General features: G+C 36.9%; 1 protein-coding gene and 1 long non-coding RNA gene across 12 annotated transcripts in view; one reads left to right on the top strand and one right to left on the bottom strand.

Moving 5' to 3' along the window:
• The window catches only part of PIK3C2G (phosphatidylinositol-4-phosphate 3-kinase catalytic subunit type 2 gamma), a 651,449-nt gene that overhangs the window by 473,209 nt on the left and 160,353 nt on the right, over positions 1-17,887 (bottom strand). For 8 of the 11 annotated variants that reach the window (XM_086401882.1, XM_086401877.1, XM_086401883.1 and 5 more), the window contains exon 1: positions 1,524-1,665. The exons of 2 other annotated variants lie outside the window; for them this stretch is intronic. The gene's annotated coding sequence lies outside the window, so the exon portion shown is untranslated. Of the gene's footprint in view, positions 1-364; positions 538-1,523; positions 1,666-17,887 lie in introns of those variants that run through there. One more of the 11 variants, XM_086401879.1, reaches the window with a different exon arrangement.
• On the top strand, positions 917-15,141 carry LOC147372615 (uncharacterized). Its single transcript, XR_015164221.1, has 2 exons — positions 917-1,234; positions 10,817-15,141. It is a non-coding gene; the product is annotated as an uncharacterized LOC147372615 (long non-coding RNA).

Below are 17,887 nucleotides of genomic sequence, written 5' to 3' on the forward strand. Positions count from 1 at the left end.
CCTGCATTACTAATGGCTAATGGCTTATAATTGATTTATGATAGTTATAATTGATTTATGCATAAATAATTATAGTGGTTCATTTCTGCTATGATTACCTATGTATCACTTTATCAGATCATACATTTAAAGAAAAAGGTAATAATTGTTAGAAATACAATACTGTACTTTTCTAGATAGAAAATGACTATTGCATCAGTTTTTCTAAGCTCCAAGAGAATTATACTGCTTTTTTGCTTCCTTGAAGAAGACTTCCTTATGACCAAAGAATATCAGCTCTGACAGACAAAAAAACCCATGAAACCAGGGACTGAAGTTTCACCCTGGCAACATATGAGCTTGTTAATTCCATCTGTGAACTCACCTACTTACTATGGTCCTTTTCCATAGGAAGCAGATGAAGCTATGTCATTGTTTTTCCAGATCAGTCAAGATGATGTTCTTTCCTTATGGCTCATTCCACAGACTTGCCTTCTACATAGTACAAATGGCAGGTACACATGTATGAAGTTAAGTCACATGCCATGGAAAGAGCCCCTGAGATTGAGTAAGAAAACCTTGGTTCAAATCCAAGCTCTTGATATTATTAATGATGTGTGTGTGGCATGTGCATGCTCAATTGTGTCTGACTCTTTGTTACCCTGTGGACTAGAGCCTGCCGGGCTCCTCTATCTGTGAAATACTGGAGTGGGTTATCATTTCTTTCTCCAGATTAATGACATAGATGATGTTATTTATAATGTAGGCAACATGCTCTTGAACCTCTCTCTGTTATTTGATATGCAATATTGCAATTCGACAATGCATTTTAACAGTATCACATGCATATTATGATTTTTAAGTGGGATATATCATTTCTATCATCAGACTCAAGTATCAGAAATATAATTGCCAGATAAGAATGTGAGGGAATAACTTGTTACTATACCATGTTCATATCAGCCTTCAGTGAGCTACCAATACATAAATAGAACAGGGTAGGAGCCAGCATGGAGTGACAGAACAGAAACAAAACAGATGCTTCCTGCAGCAGGAACTCTTGTTAATTTGGAGCCCACATGTTAAGAATATCCACCCCTCATTAAGAGTTTCTTTACGCTGTCATCATCAGCACACAGTCTATAGACCACAGACACTGATTCAATACACTGAAGAAAACGTGCACAAGGAAGGAATCTACCAGCAGACGTGACCGAAATTGGCTCAAGACTTTGACAGACATGAAATTGAGCAGGTAAGAGATGAAACAAAAGAAATTGTATCAGTGCCATTTATGGGGTCATTTGGAGAGAGGGAGAAAGGGAAGGAGAGAGGGAGAGAAGAGATCATCAAGGTGCAGTTTTTCAGGAAAGATCTATATCTTCTGGAGAATATTTACAAACCTACTCAGAATTGAAACTCATCTACCATTTAATTTCACAATATAGTTAAAGAGCTACTTGTCTTTAACAGTACATTTGAATTCAAATATTCTCCTATGTATTCAGTTAACTATAGAAAGTTGATTTGTTTCAGTCTCTTACCTGAAACATATATCTTCCTGAAATGAAACATGATCTCATTTCTGTCCAAGAGTGAAATACACTCAAACAAGCTACAACACTCCTATTTCAAGGGAGCATTATGCTTCCACTGGAACCTTTTATTCCTGTTTGACAGGTTGAACATGTTTAGGAATCTATTTTTCATCAAACCTTGGAGGGTTATGTGGAAAAAAAAAAAGGAGTTTACATAATGAATACAGGATTTAAGCCAAACACTTAACAATGAATTAGCTTCTCCGTGCTGAACAGAATTTGTGCCAGAAGACATTAAATAGCAATATGCAAACAAAGTACTTATTTGAAAAAAAGTGTATAAGGTGAACCTATTTCCCCTCAAAGTATTTCCCCTCATGTGATCCTGCATTTGAATGTGGGAGTGGATGGGGACGGAGGCACTGGTGGTTTCCATTCCCAGAAACAGAGTTGAGCCCTTGAAAATGTTACTCTAAGCATTCTATGAGATTAACTGTCAAGTTTTTTTTTTTAATTAAGATTTAATATGTTCCTTTTTTAATTCAACCTCAGGATCCAAAGTAAATTTCCAACTTAAAAATAATTTTATTATCTAATCATGTTTGAAAGAAAAAGAAATAGAAAAGAATATTTACAAAGTTAGCCAGAAAGCAGATGTGGATAGTTGTTTTCTTTCTTTTTTTTTTTTTTTTTTTGGTTTATTGCTATTTAAAATGAACAATGTGTGGAGATTTGGAGTCAACACATAACATATCTAGTGGGATCCAGGAACTAGGTCCAGTCAGGAGTATGTTTGCTTTATTGAGGAAAGTTTTAGGAACTAAAATATATTATAGGATCCTCATCCTTTTCTCTTTTATCCTTTTAATTTTATATTAGTGTTTTTCTAAGATTGATATCTTGAATGGAAGCATAGACAACAGAAAATTAAAAATTACATTCACATTAGAAAACCTGATGAAAAGATATTTAGAAGAATGAAAGTCACAAAATTGTACATCCCTCTTGCATTCTTTTCCTTATAGAGTAACACAGGTTGTGCGAGGTTAAAGACAGAGTAGAAGCTTAAGTGGAAATAGAGGGTGGTGATACAGGGAAATGTTTTCATTTTTATTTTTTAATAATAGCCTAGATTGCAATTCTAAACTTTGGGACTCTGGAGAGGTAGAGAGACTTAAAAACCACTTTACATGTAGTGATTTTTACTCAGTACATTTATACTCAACATTTACTTTCTCTTTAAAGTAACTCCTAAAATATACTGCTAATTTTTAAGAAAACAAATCCTTGAAAAATTGGAAATATTTATACCTATAAATCTCTTTTTTATGGTAGACATGAATTTTGGAGGAAAAGCCAAGAGATCTGGACTGATTTGAAAAGTCCAGCTGTTTGGACAGTCTAATCTTGGCAAAACTGAAAGATTAAGGTTAACACAGTTTGATATTGGTTATTTATTAACAGGAAAAGGGTACCAAGATGTACCTTGTGCTTTGTTTCCTCTGTGAATATGCCCTTCAACACCATCTATTTCCTTTACATAATGCTAACCCTTTTTGAGTAGAACTTTTAAGTCAAAATAAAATCAGATGGAAAACCATGCCATTTTTACTGTTTATTTTTTCATGACTTTGTTCTGTGCCCACTACTTAAACAAGTAAAGCCTTCTCTTCAACATAATTTTGCAGGCAAAGCATTTAAGACAAAGTGATCAGCCTTCAAAATGGAAATTACACATCTTTTAGGGAAAAAAGAAAAGCTTTATGGGATCAGTTTATTTCCTTTTCTGTGTATTTTGTGTATATTCTGTTAGTATTACTGTAAGTTGTTTTGTTTATTCATTATAAGAGACAACATTAAATGAAGTTGTCCAGGCCAGAATACTGGAGTGGGTAGCCTTTCCCTTCTCTAGGGGATCTTCCTAACCCAGGGATGTGAGCCCAGGTCTCCCACCTTGCAGGCAGATTCATTACCAACTGAGCTATCAGGGAAGCTCCCTGAAAGGTGTTAGAAACACACGATTTAAGTGTCTTGGTGAATAGCCTCCTAAAACTTTCCTGCTTGTTGGATTAAGAAGTCAATGTCCAAGTGCATATAACTGATTAATTTTTTATGCGTTTCCCCCACTCTAAAGATAATTTCTTTTTGTTCAAAATGACTTAATTTTCAGAACACACATTTACAGAACACACAAGGTAAGTTCTGTAAATGTCCTTGCTATTCAGCCTTCAATCTCGCCTCAGACCTGAGAAAGAATCTTCAACGGTGACCTTGCCAGTAGGATAAAGTTTAATAGTCATCTTGAAAATTGACTACAAAGAGTTATGATCCAGAACCTTGAGACTGGTTGTGTGTGTTTCGTGTATGCTCAGCATTTTCCTTACCCTTCGTTATCTTCCAATATTATTTTTATAAACTGTTTTAAAAGTGAAAGTTGCTCAGTCATGTCTGACTCTTTGTGACCCCATGGGCTGTATAGTCCATGAAATTCTCCAGGCCAGAATACTGGAGTTGGGTAGCCTTTCCCTTCTCCAGGGGATCTTCCCAACCCAGGGATCGAACCCAGGTCTCCGGCATTGCAGGCGGGTTCTTTACCATCTGAGCCACAAGGAAATCCAGGAGTACTGGAGTGGGTAGCCTATCACTTCTCCAGAGGATCTTCCAGACCCAGGAATCAAACTGGGGTCTCCTGCATTGCAGGCAGATTCTTTACAGCCTTACTTATTAAGTGAAGAATTCTTAGAAGGTTTTCTAGTGGGTGCTTAGCAATACTTGGTTCTGGGTCCACTATGATCAATGAGACAGGCAAGGTCCCTGCTATCATGCAGGGGACAGTACAACTTTCTACCCCTGCCTTATTTTCTAGTTGAGTGACCTGAACCTAGTTAGCACCTCTTTGAAAAACAATTAAAGGCAGTTGCAGATAAGATAAAGTTATTTGCCTATTCTTATTTCAAATATCAGGAAACTGACAAATAAAGGGAAATATGTTGATCAAGTTATTTTGAAATTAAGTGCTAGCTGTATTGCTACTATATTAAAAGTAAATTGCTTATTCTTTCATTCATTGTAGCTTGGGAGAAGGAAAAAAGTGAGTTAATAGAATATGAAGTCTCGATAGAGACAGAACTTTCAGACCTTTAAAAATAGTATTTGTTTAAAGTCTAAAGGAGGGAGAAATTGATATTGATGTGTCCAAATCTCATACAAACTGAGTTTCTTGACTCTTATTTTGGTGAAGTGAATAAAATTATTTTGTTTTAAATGATAATTCAATTACTAAGGCATAAACACAGATGAAAAGTTCATTTAGAGTATTTAGTTGAATAAAATGATACTTCAACAATATCTGCTTTGCTGAGGTGCCTATTGTTGATTAATAATACTGATGATGCTATAGATTGGCTCATTAAACACCATGCCAACCTTCTTCTTCCTGTGTGTTTCTGGCTGAAGATTCTGAAAAGCTTAAAGTGACACTTCCCCTATGCCTTTGCAGTAAAGAGTCAGGAAGAGAATTAGACTCTACCAATAAAATGTATTTGCACAGACTTTAGAAGGTGGAAGCAAAGAATAGTTGTGTTCCTTTAGATTTTTTTTTTTCCCCTACTAGCAGGCAAGATCTTGGTTTCTAAAGCAGTACTTCAGTGTATGTTATCCACTTCCTCCCATGTTGAGAGGCAGCTGTTGCAAAAGCAGTGATGACAGCTAGTTCCCAGCTTTCTGATTATGGAATTGCTTTTAAAGTGGAATGTCTGTACTCAGCTGTTCCTGTGGTAGCTTCAGTCCCTGGCTGTGTTCTACAGTGCTGTGTTCAAGTCCAGAGCCCACAACTTTGGCTCTTTCTTCTATTAATTTTGAGAGTACTTTATTCTCTGTATTAAATCTTTCTTTCTTGCTTTAAATATTCAGATTTGTTTCTGAAGAACACAACAGCGTGTCAGACTGTGAGTTGCCAATACCTGGTGTCAACCTCTTTCTAATAATAGTTTCAACTGGTCACATGTCTATATAATGAAAGACTGCCTTGCTCAACCTCTCTTATTGAGAGGTATAACAGTGTGTCTTAAGTTTCAGATAATAGAATTTAAACAGGTATTATATTTGGTATTATTGGGTTTTGTCTTTAAAAGGATGGAGCATATTGTACTCTAATACTTTCTAGTTGCTATGGTTGAATATGGTTGAATATGGTTGAATATGCAAAGGTTGAATATCTTCCCTGAGTCCAGGGACAGAAGCCACATAATGAGAGTATAGTGTGCAGTCAATAGTGAACCACCTACACCTGAATTATTTTATGAAACACACAGTTCTATCCTGTTTTGTTGGTGTTCAGTCACTAAGTCATGTCCGAATCTTGAGGCTCAATGGGCTGCAGCATGCCAGGCTTCCCTGTCCTTCACTATCTCCCAGAGTTTGCTCAAACTCATGTCCATTGAATCAGTGATGCCATCCAACCATCTCATCCTCTATAGCCTCCTTCTCCTCTTGCCCTCAGTTTTTCCCAGCATCAGGGTCGTTTCCAGTGGCCAAAAGATTGGAGCTTCAGCTTCGACATCAGTCCTTCCAGTGATTATTCAAGATTGTGTTCCTTTAGAATTGACTGGTTTGATCTTGCAGTCCAAGTACTCTCAAGAGTCTTCTCCAAAACCACAGTTCAAAAGCATTACTTCAGCATTCAGCCTTCTTTAATGCTGGATTTTAGACTCTCTCTTGCTTTTGAAAAATAACGTCTTATTCTTAAATAAAACATAATTGGGTTGCTACAAGTAGAATTCGAATGTAATTTTAAAAATGAGGCATGGGTCTAATAGTTGGGTACTGGGTGGCAAGAACCCTACTATTTCAGGTTGAAAAGCCAGTGATTCTTCTTATATCATCATAAAACATTTGACAAAACTGTCACTTGTAATCCTTATAAAGATAGACTACTTGCCAAAAGAACATGCAGCCTCTGTAAATTGCTTGGAAAACCTCAGGACATTAAAAAAAAAAACTAAGAATGTTTATGGGTGTTAGCTCTTTCTTGCCATGCACAGTTCTCTGACAAGATGTACTTGGACTGGTTGTAAGATGCAATTTTAAAGAAGCAGCTTTCACGGTAAATAACCTCTGGTGTCCTCAAGTGCCTCCATTAAAACCTCTCAGTTAATTGGGGTCCATTCTAGTTTCAAAGGTTAGATTAAGGGTGATGCTTTCTTGCCTCAACTAATATTTTCAGAGAGCACCAAAGTAGACATCATTAAATTGAGGGGAAGCCAAAATATTCTGAACAAAGAAAACAGAAAATATGAGGAAAGCCTGCAAGCTTGGAAAGCTTTTCTCGATTAGATTTCTGGTTATGATTATTTGCCTGTGGATCTGACTGTTGGTAGAAAAAAAGCATACTGAGTTTTTTAGGGATTGTATCGATCTGCAGAAGCCAATGTATGCTTGACCTTTAAAGCAGCTCCTGAAGCCTCCCAACTGGCCTTGAAGAACATAACCCAGAAATTTGTACAGTCTGCAAGGAGAGAATAGAGTCCAATTCTCTCTTAAGGAGGAAATTATAAGGTATTCAGATATTTTCAAGAATGAAAGAGACACACATTTAAAACAAAGAATTCATTCATTCAATATTGATGTGACACCAGGACAGTCCATGTAAGTCAGGACGATCACAAGCAAACCAGTAATTATGGTAATGGAAATAATGAACACAGAACAACATCTCAAAGTAAAGAAAACAGGAACTGTAAATCACAAGGGACAATGAAATTTCTTCTGGATAATATAATCAGGATCTAGTCAAGGAAATTATTTTAGCACCAGCATGGGGAATGTTTATAACTCCTGTGCAGTAGGATTTGATCATTGCTTTGAAAAATGACAGCTGTTTCTTTTCCAATTCTTCCATTTATTTGGAAGGCAGCTGTGCTTGCCACTATATCTCCAACACTGCAGTCTTCCGTTTTTTTGGAATGGGACTGTGTTATATTGGGAATACATGTGTGTAGAGGGAGGGTAGGTCAGTGGGAAGAAGTGCACACCTGGATCTTTGGCGGCAGGCTGCAAGTTGTGTCCCAGTGTCTTTTTCCCCTCCTATAGTAATGGCCAGCCAGTCAAAAGCCACCTTTCTCAGCCTCCATTTCAATGAGATTTGGGCAAGTAACTAGTTAGTTCTACTCAATGAAATGTGAAAAGAAATATGATTCTGTTCAGCTGCACCCTTAAAAGGATGACATGTACACCTTCCTTTCTGTTCCTCCTTCACACACACACACACACACGGATGCACACCTGAAAAGGAGCGATGAACAGAGTGGCCACCTTGGACGTGGATACCTTCTGCTGACAATGGGTAAACCTGAATTGCCCATTATCATTCTTACCTTAGCTGGAAAGAGGAGTGAGAAAACACAAGAGAGAATGGACTATCATGTGTATACTGTTGTATTTTGAGTCTTTGTTATAGAGTTTATGTTAAAACCACATTAACTACCACACTATGCATAGACTGAAATGACTATTTTTCCTAAAATTTTATTCATAATACATTACTTACAAAAATTGAATCAGAGATCCAAGCTGGCTATTTCCAAGTGCATGTTTAAATTAAAAATTGTATGAAGTATTCATGTTCCATAAATTTAGAATAAAAACTTAATTGTCCTCAAACAATTATCTCCAGAGAATATTTACAATAAAAAATTCATCCACTGACAACTGATGCCAGTAATCATTAAATTAATGCTGATAAACATTCTATGAAAGGTTACTATTACAGCTTTTCACATAGTTTGGTATAAAGCTGAGAAATATGGTCCATATAGGGACTACTTGAAATGAGAGTTTTATGAAGTCTAACATCCATTCTGGAAAATAAGAAAACAATAACAATTGAAAAATTATCTTGGCTCATCAAATGTAAAGTTAACATTCAGAGTATGTATAGAGTGCACAAAAACAGTGGATTGATTTTAAAAGGAATTCAGCTTTTTTTCCTGCTTATAATGACATGATGAGAAAATTCCTTTACACTAAAGAAAAAAAACACGTATTACATATCTATTCCCAAATTTGTCAATTAAAGTAAATTGCTTTACTTAAAGTAAATTGTGTTTCTTAATCCAAGACCAAATAGCTTAATATGCACTTTTCTTTCTTCCTGGGGTTTGTCTCCTTGGAGTGTGTGAGAGAGTGTTCTCATTGCCTTATGGCTTATGGGGCTGCCAGGGTGAGAACAAAGCTGAGGGGTGAAGCCTGGGGAGAGGGGACCAGAAGAGAAAATTTGTTGAAACTTTTATTTGAAAAGAAAGGAAATTAGTTAAAGTTGTCAGATTGGTTTTGGCTAATTTTACTTACTGATTGTATTTTAGCATATTGTAGATAACTAGAATTTGAACGTAAGAGATAGTAAGAATCAAACTGAAGTTATATTGTGGATACTTTCAGGCCTTGGAGGATATCATTGTGCTACAATTACAGAGGACAATGGCCATGGACATCAGGGTGGCTAATTTCCTTAATGAGTCTATTTTTACCCATTTGAAGAAGACTCTTGACAGTCCTTTGGACAGCAAGAAGATCAAACCAGTCAATCCTAAAAATAAACCCAGAATATTCATTGGAAGAACTGAAGCTGAAACTGAAGCTCCAATACTTTGGCCACCTGATGTGAAGAACCAACTCATTGGAAAAGACCCTAATGCTGGGAAAGATTGAGCATAGGTGGAGAGGGGGACCTGACGGATGAGATGGTTGGATGGCAACACCAACTCAGTGGACATGAATTTGAGCAAACTCCGGGAGATAGTGAAGGACAGGGAAGCCTGGTATACTGCAGTCCATGGCATCACAGAGAGTCAGACACAACTGAGCAACTAAATAACAACTTCTAAATAAAATCCTTCTCTCTTGTTCTTCTGAAATTGCATTGCTCCCATATCATCAACTTTGGAGGCACTTACTACTCTCTGCCTTGTATAATAATGGATATATATGTATATTTACTCTCCTTCTTTATTATAGAGTCTGTGTTTTATTATCATCCTCTTGCTTTCTGAACATAATAGGCACCAAAACGTTAATTATAAGAAGTCACTGTTAACAGATCTTGATCCTGCTTCTGGGCCTTCCTGTATTTTATTGTATTGTTTCTACTAACTTCATGCATTCATGAAAGAGAATTTTTTTTAGTTACAATTTTTTCCTTTATTCATTCTGTTACCTTCTGAAACCAGAATTAATACAGTAATGCAGGAAATTCCTCTTCCAACCCATAAAACTTCTTAGAAACTTTAAAAATTGTCATATCTTTCTATATTACCTTATTTAATATAATTTTTGAGACATAATTTAAATACAGTGAAACGTGTAGGTATTAAGTGTACAGTTTGATGAAATGGACCAGCTCTGCTCCTAAGCTCTGGCAGTTCTGGAGTTTCATCTGAATTTCTGGCATGTTTGACAGTCTCTCCCCTCAGGCTGATGAGATCCACAATGTATCCTATCACTTCCAGGCCCAATCTCAGTTGGGTTTATAGCTCTACAATAGCAGTCTGTCAGGACTCTCTTCTCCGTGTACAAACAGCTTAGAATTTGCACAGAAACTCAAGAGGACACTTACTCAGATTTGTGAAGTTCTCTGTCCAACTACCTTCTCTCTGGTACCCTTTCCCTGAAAATAACAGCTACCTCCGTGGCCCAGAATTCCAATCTTTATTTCTTCTATTCAAGGAGATTATTGTTCTGTGTTTGGCTCTACTTCTTAAATTGGAAAGTGATCCCTAGCAAAAAGCCAGGATGAATGTAGACCTCATTTTATATATTATTTTCTTTCCTTCAATGATCATAGCCCTGAGTTCTCTGTATTCCAATTTTGTCCAGTTTCATAGTTACTTGCAGCAGAATTGTGATTCTGATGGACATTATGGTAGCCAGAATTGAAAATGCCATATCAGGTTAATTTTTACTTACTTTTTTTTGACATTTTATCTTGGTTGATTTGCCTTTCTTTAAAGATAGAGTAAGAATAATGCATTTCATATCAATCTTCTACAGTTGTTTGAGGATCAAATAAAATAATTTTTGAAAAAAATAACTCTAGAAATGATACAACTTAAGAGTATTTAAGATCCTAACTCTTAGTATAACTCTTTAATATAATTAATGTCATCACTTTATAAATGTACACACTGTATGTTAAACTGTTAAACAGTTAGAACTGGACATGGAACAACAGACTGGCTCCAAATAGGAAAAGGAGTTATGTCAAGGCTGTATATTGTCACCCTGCTTATTTAACTTATATGCAGAGTACATCATGAGAAATGCTGGATTGGATGAAGCACAAGCTGGAATCAAGATTGCCAGGATAAATATCAATAACCTCAGATATGCAGAGGATTACCACCCTTATGGCAGAAAGTGAAGAAGAACTAAAGAGCCTCTTGATGAAAGTGAAAGAGGAGAGTGGAAAAGTTGGCTTTAAAGTTCAACATATAGAAAACTAAGATCACGGCATCCGGTCCTGTCACTTCATGGCAAATAGATGGGAAAACAGTGGAAACAGTGACAGAGTTTATTTTTTGGGACTCCAAAATTACTGCAGATAGTGACTGCAGCCATGAAATTAAAAGACGCTCATTCCTTGGAAGAAAAGTTACGACCAACCTAGCCAGCATATTAAAAAGCAGAGACATTACTTTGCCAACAAAGGTCCATCTTGTCAAGGCTATGGTTTTTCCTGTGGTCATGTATGGATGTGAGAGTTGGACTGTGAAGAAGGCTGAGCACTGAAGAATTGATGCTTTTGAACTGTGGTGTTGGAGAAAACTCTTGAGAGTCCCTTGGACTGCAAGGAGATCCAACCAATCCATTCTGAAGGTGATCAGCCCTGGGATTTCTTTGGAAGGAATGATGCTAAAGCTGAGACTCCAGTATTTTGGCCACCTCATCTGAAGAGTTGACTCATTGGAAAAGACTCTGATGCTGGGAGGGATTGAGGGCAGGAGGAGAAGGGGACGACAGAGGATGAGATGGCTGGATGGCATCACTGACTCGATGGATGTGAGTCTGAGTGAACTCTGGGAGTTGGTGATGGACAGGGAGGCCTGGCGTGCTGCGATTCATGGGGTCGCAAAAAGTCAGACATGACTGAGTGACTGAACTGAACTGAACTGTGTCCATATTTGTCCGAAAACTTTGAGTCTACTATTTGGTACACTAAATTCCAAATGTTAATATTTGAATGAGTTGCGTCTCATAGTCTTTTTTATTTTTTTGTATTTTAAACTTTTATTTTATTTTTTTACTTTACAATATTGTATTGGTTTTGCCATACATCAACATGAATCCACCATGGGTGTACACGTGTTCCCAATCCTGAACCCCGCTCCCACTTCCCTCCCCATACCATCCCTCTGGGTCATCCCAGTGCAGCAGCCCCAAGGTTCCTGTATAGAACCTATCTGAATGTTTCTTGCATCCGTTTTCTGGGAACAACTCTATTTTAAGGCAAAGTAGAGTTTATCATATTCAGAGATGGATTATTAGTAGGGTTTTATATATATAAATATATATTATATAATATTATATATTATATAATATATATATTTACTTTTTTCTCTGTGCTGCATGGCATGTGAGATCTTAGTTCCCCAACCAGGGTTGAACCCACACCCCCTGCATTGGAAGACAGTAGACAACCAGGGAAGTCCTAGTAAAGATGTTAATATTGCCAAATATCACATGTAATTTGGGTACCCTCTATCTTTTTCCTTAAGATAAATTACTGATTTAATTTGCAGACATCCTCCCAAATCTTTACAAATGAGTGTGGTGTGTATACTTCTATAATGCATTGTGATATTAAGTGATGTACTAAATATATTTTACATGATGTATTTAAAATATGTTTTCTAATCAGTCTATATTATGGTCACATACAACTATGTTAGAGATCCATTTGTGGCTTATTATAACAACTGGCAAACAACAATACTCAAATAGACATATAGCTCTTAGGATAAAAATGATTATGACTAAAACTTCCAACTCATACAGAAAACTTCTTAGCTGACATTTTTAATGGTCTTTGACATTCTAAACATAGTTTTCCTTTGACCACTGAATAAATTCTTATTGCTGATAGAAATAAATAAAACTGCTAAAAATATTCATAATCTCTGGCAAGATCACAATGTTCTCAAATTGTCTTTGAAGAGAAAATGGATCAGTTTACTATAGTCAAACTTTATTACTTCTTTGGTGCCACATACATTCTCACAGGGCAAAGATTTCTAAAAACTCTGTTTACAAAACTCAAGAATTAACCTTTCCTGAACAAATCTTTTTTAATGTCTTTTCTAATTTTTTCACTCTCTTTCAGCTTCTCCGTATGCTTATTACAGGCCAAAGATTTTGTAATCTCAAGTACATTTTAAGTAATCAATAAGAAATCAAAAATTTCCATAATTGTATAATTTTGCATATATTTTTATATAACATAATTGTATGGCATCAAATATTATTCAAATATACTTACAAATGAACTTTATTAAAAGTCAAAACAGAATTGGTATACTTTTATGTAAAACTGACAAAGTTTTCTAACATTGTCTGTTATATTTTATGTCTATTTTTTCCAGTTTTATTGAGATACAAGTAGCCTATAGCCCCATATAAGTCTAAGATACGCAGCATAATGATTTGACTTATGTTCATCATGAAATGGTTATCACAAGTTCAGTGCACATCTGTCATCTCATTTATATACAAATTTGAAGAAATAGACAAAATTTTTTCTTGTGATGAGAACTCTTAGGATTCACTCTTTTAACCACTTTGACATATAATGTACAGCAGTGTTAATTATTATCAGTCATGCTGTACGCCAGATCCCCAGTACTCACCTATCTTATAACTGGGAAGTTGTACCTTTGAACCGCCTTTATTGAGTTCCCCCTTCCCCATCCCCTGTCTCTGGTAACCACAAATCTGATCTCTTTTTCTATGAATTTGTTTTGTTTTTAAAGTATACTTGACCTATAAAGCTATGTTAGTTCCTGTTGCTACTGCTACTGCTGCTAAGTCGCTAAAGTCGTGTCCGACTCTGTGCGACCCCAGAGACGGCAGCCCACCAGGCTCCCCCATCCCTGGGATTCTCCAGGCAAGAACACTGGAGTGGGTTTCCATTTCCTTCTCCAATGCATGAAAGTGAAAAGTGAAAGTGAAGTCTCTCAGTCCTGTCTCTCAGACTCCTCAGACTCCTAGCGACCCCATGGACTGCAGCCTACCAGGCTCCTCCATCCATGGGATTTTCCAGGCAAGAGTACTGGAGTGGGGTGCCATTGCCTTCTCCGTAGTTCCTGTTACACAACACAATAATTTGATACTTCTATACATTTCAAACTGATCACCACAGTAAGTCTAGTTAGCATCACCATACATAAGTATCTCATAGTTATTGACTATATTCTCCACCTTGTTCATTTCATACTTGTGACTCATTTACCTCTTGATTTTTCTCACCAATTTATTTTCTCCTCCAGCTCCACCTCTCCTTTGGCAACAACTTGTTTTTTCTCTGTATTTGTAACTCTGTTTTGTAATGTTTGTTCTTTCAATGTTTGTTCTTTCATTTTGTTTAAATGCTGCAATATCTAAACTGTCATGTTGCTATTTTTCCCAAGAAAATAAGTTAGATCATGGACACAAATATTTGAATTTTTAAATGCTATCACCAAGAGGACAGCGGGACTTTTTTCTTTTTTTGGTTTGAATAGCCACTCTGTGTTTCCAGATTTTCAGTTAACTTGAATAGTAATTTAATGCGTCTCTGTTTAGTTTCAAACAGAAGCAAACCCGTTTCTAACTATTCTAGAACGCCACCTTCTGGAAATGAAATGCTTCTCTAAATGTCAGGCAGCAGTTCATTGTGATTGTGGTAGATTTAGGACTTGGTACTGAGAAAACTCATGCTTCATCAGGAACATATGTTCCTTTCAACCAAATATTCTCCACCTCCAGCCCTGGGGAATTAAAGAAGACACTGGTGTATAACAGTTGCAGAATAAGTGAAAGTTTTTGATTGCTTATATTAGGAATAAAATTCTGTTATATTTACTTCCCCAGCCTCTTTTTAGAACCATAAAGTTGTTCTGCTTCTGAAATACATAACATTTTTACATATAATAATAGTACATAGAAACAAGTAACACCATTGTTCACACCATTAAGAGTGAGCTAAGCCTCTGCAGTTCCAGTTAATCAATCTGTTCTAAAGGCTAGTTAATGAATATACATTTTGTTTGACATGAGACAATCAGGATTTTTCTGACCAATTTTAACTACGTCAAGCTAGTTAAACTTGTTAGTAGCTAGAGTTCACATTTAAGTATGGGGTCACCCACATTTGTCACCTGTGAGGAACGATTGTTTTCACTGTGATAGCGTTAGAACTTAAAAACAAACAAACAAACAAACTATTGGTATTTCTTTCTTGGAAACTTATGGGGTGAAGATGAGCATGTATAAACAGATTTTTTTAATGATAGTTTTATTTCTAAAATGTGAACTTTGTAAAATATGTTTCTGAGGTTTCACTTTTTAAATAAAAAATCTGCTGAAGATTTTAAAATTCATAATTTCTGTATTAATTTTTAATTCTGGTCACTTGAGGACTATGTAGATATATACTAGTCAGCTAATCTTAGTGGTTTCATACAAACATTGGCTATATCTGGAAGAGCAAATTTATTGTACATGAGTAACCACTCATGCCCACAGCAGAGATTACTAAATAAACTTGCCTCTGTTTTTCTATGAATCCAGGAAGCAGTATATACAATGTTTTACTCCAGTTACTCTCGGTAGAGTACAGTTCATTTATAAGATGAAACTTACTGATTATTGAGGCCCTAGAGGAGCCAGATGGCGCTAGTGGTAAAGAACCCACGTGCCAATGCAGGAGACACAAGAGATGTGTGTTCAATCCCTGGGTTGGGAAGATCCCCTGGAGGACGAAATGGCAACCCACTCCAGTATACCTGCTTGGAGAATCCCATGGACAGAGGAGCCTGGTGGGCTATAGTCCATGGGGTCGCAAAGAGTCAAGCATGACTGAAGCATGAGTAACATGCAGAGGAACCACAAGAAGGATGAAAAGTAAAATGCTTGCAGTTGGGGTGGGAGAAAAACATGAGCAAGAGAAATATCAGTTTTAAAGAAAATGTGGAAAGACAGGTCCTTTAATGATATAATTTGAGTAGGCAAATAGTGCTAATAGTCTGTGGTGTTGGAGAAGACTCTTGAGAGTCCCTTGGACTGCAAGGAAATCCAACCGATCCATTCTGAAGGAGATCAGCCCTGGGATTTCTTTGGAAGGAATGATGCTGAAGCTGAAACTCCAGTACTTTGGCCACCTCATGCGAAGAGTTGACTCATTGGAAAAGACTCTGATGCTGGGAGGGATTGGGGGCATGAGGAGAAGGGGACGACAGAGGATGAGATGGCTGGATGGCATCACTGACTCGATGGACGTGAGTCTCAGTGAACTCCGGGAGTTGGTGATGGACAGGGAGGCCTGGCGTGCTGCGATTCATGGGGCCGCAAAGAGTCGGACACGACTGAGCGACTGATCTGATCTGGTCTGATCTTCAATTAAATTCCACCATTAGATATTCATTCTTTTGAAAGTAGTTCTTATTCAATAGGAATGGCTGACAGAAGGTCAGAAACATAAAACCGTACCAGTCATTAGCAGTTTTACTATATTTATTTCTTAAAAGCATCAGTTATCAGAGGACCATCTGTTTTGGGGGTGGGGGGAGGAAAAGATAGACCCAATTTTTGAGCACACGTGCAGTCCAAAGACAGCAGAACCCAAAACAAGAGAAAAGAGTAGATTGATTACTTTGTCTAGGAAGAAGTCCAACGATCTTCAAGCTTATTAAGCTCTAGATACTTGTTATGATGCTAAAGATATGTATGCTAGAGTCCTAAAGTACTGTAAGGAGTCAGAGAGACTGACACAGAAGGAGATAGTTGGAAGTACTTCATTTGAATTCATTTTTATGCCTACAAGTGGTATTGGGGGAGAAGTTGAGGAGAACTAGCAAGTAAAATTCCCTTGAGAAATACATTTAAAGCCAAGATAATGGATCAGAGAAGAGATAAATCATATCAAATAGATTAATAACAAGGGCAAGACGTCCCCCAAAGTATTGTCTTTTATATAATGTATGACCTTGATATATATGAAGAATATAATCTTAAGAGTGATTGAGCAGTAATGGAAACATACAGAAAGCAGTCATGGAATCAGAGTTGAAGGAATCTAACCAGATATTGCCCCTGTTAATCAGTAAAGCTAATTTTGGTTGCAGTTTTGGTTTAGAAGGGAGAGAGGGGGAGAAGGGCTTCCCAGGTGGCGCTAGTGGTAAAGAATCCTCTTGCCAATGCAGGAGACATAAGAGACATGAGTTGGATCCCTGGGTTGAGAAGATCCCCTAGAGAAGGGAATGGCAACCATTCTAGTATTCTCACCTAAAAAAATTTCATGGACAGAGGAGCCTGGCAAGCTACAGTTCATGGGGTCACAAAAGAGTTGGACAGGACTGAGCAACTGAGCACAACACACTACCTCCATAGCTCACAATCCAGGAAGTTAACTTTTGCTTCCTACAAGTTCTGGCAAATTGAAATCTCACTGATTCTGATTTCCATGGATCTCCCTCCTTATAGATGCTGGACATGCCACAAAAGAGATGTCCACACATTTGTGAGAAGAAGCTGGAGCTTTTGCAGTATTATAATTCCATAGTCTGAATCTGGGTTTCTTGGATCTCTAATTCTGGGAGATATCAGAGTTCATACCCCACCCCTACCACCAAAAAAAACTCTTTTTGGGAAAATAGGGCTTATAATATTTCCCTCTGAAACACTAATGATGAACACTGGCATGTTAAAATCTGGGAGAAACCCTACAGGGAGGAAGCAACTTTCATTGAGTACACATTGTGTTTTATAGAGCATATCATTTTTCTTTATCAGCCCATTGTGATATGATTTGGAAAATTTTTGATAGACAGTCTCCAACACGAAAATAAATGATTTTCATCACCTTAGTCTATTGCCATTAAAGATTCAAATTATAACACTCCTCTTTGCTTCAGAGTCTGCCAAGCAAACAATTGATTATAATCATAATTTGGGATTCTATATAGGTCAGCCTGTAGGGAGAGAATGTCCTAGTTTTGACCATTAGAGAATTCCAGTGTGCATAACAGTCATATTGTTAATGATGAATTACTAAATTGGACTCCACTTTATTTATCAGTTATATAACAGAATGCTGCAACAATTTTATGACATGATATTGAAAT

This window comes from Bos grunniens, chromosome 5 (genome assembly GCF_055505025.1).
Source record: "Bos grunniens cultivar Pamir isolate PY7600 chromosome 5, Bosgru_T2T1.0, whole genome shotgun sequence".
In the NCBI taxonomy this organism is placed as follows: domain Eukaryota; kingdom Metazoa; phylum Chordata; class Mammalia; order Artiodactyla; family Bovidae; genus Bos; species Bos grunniens.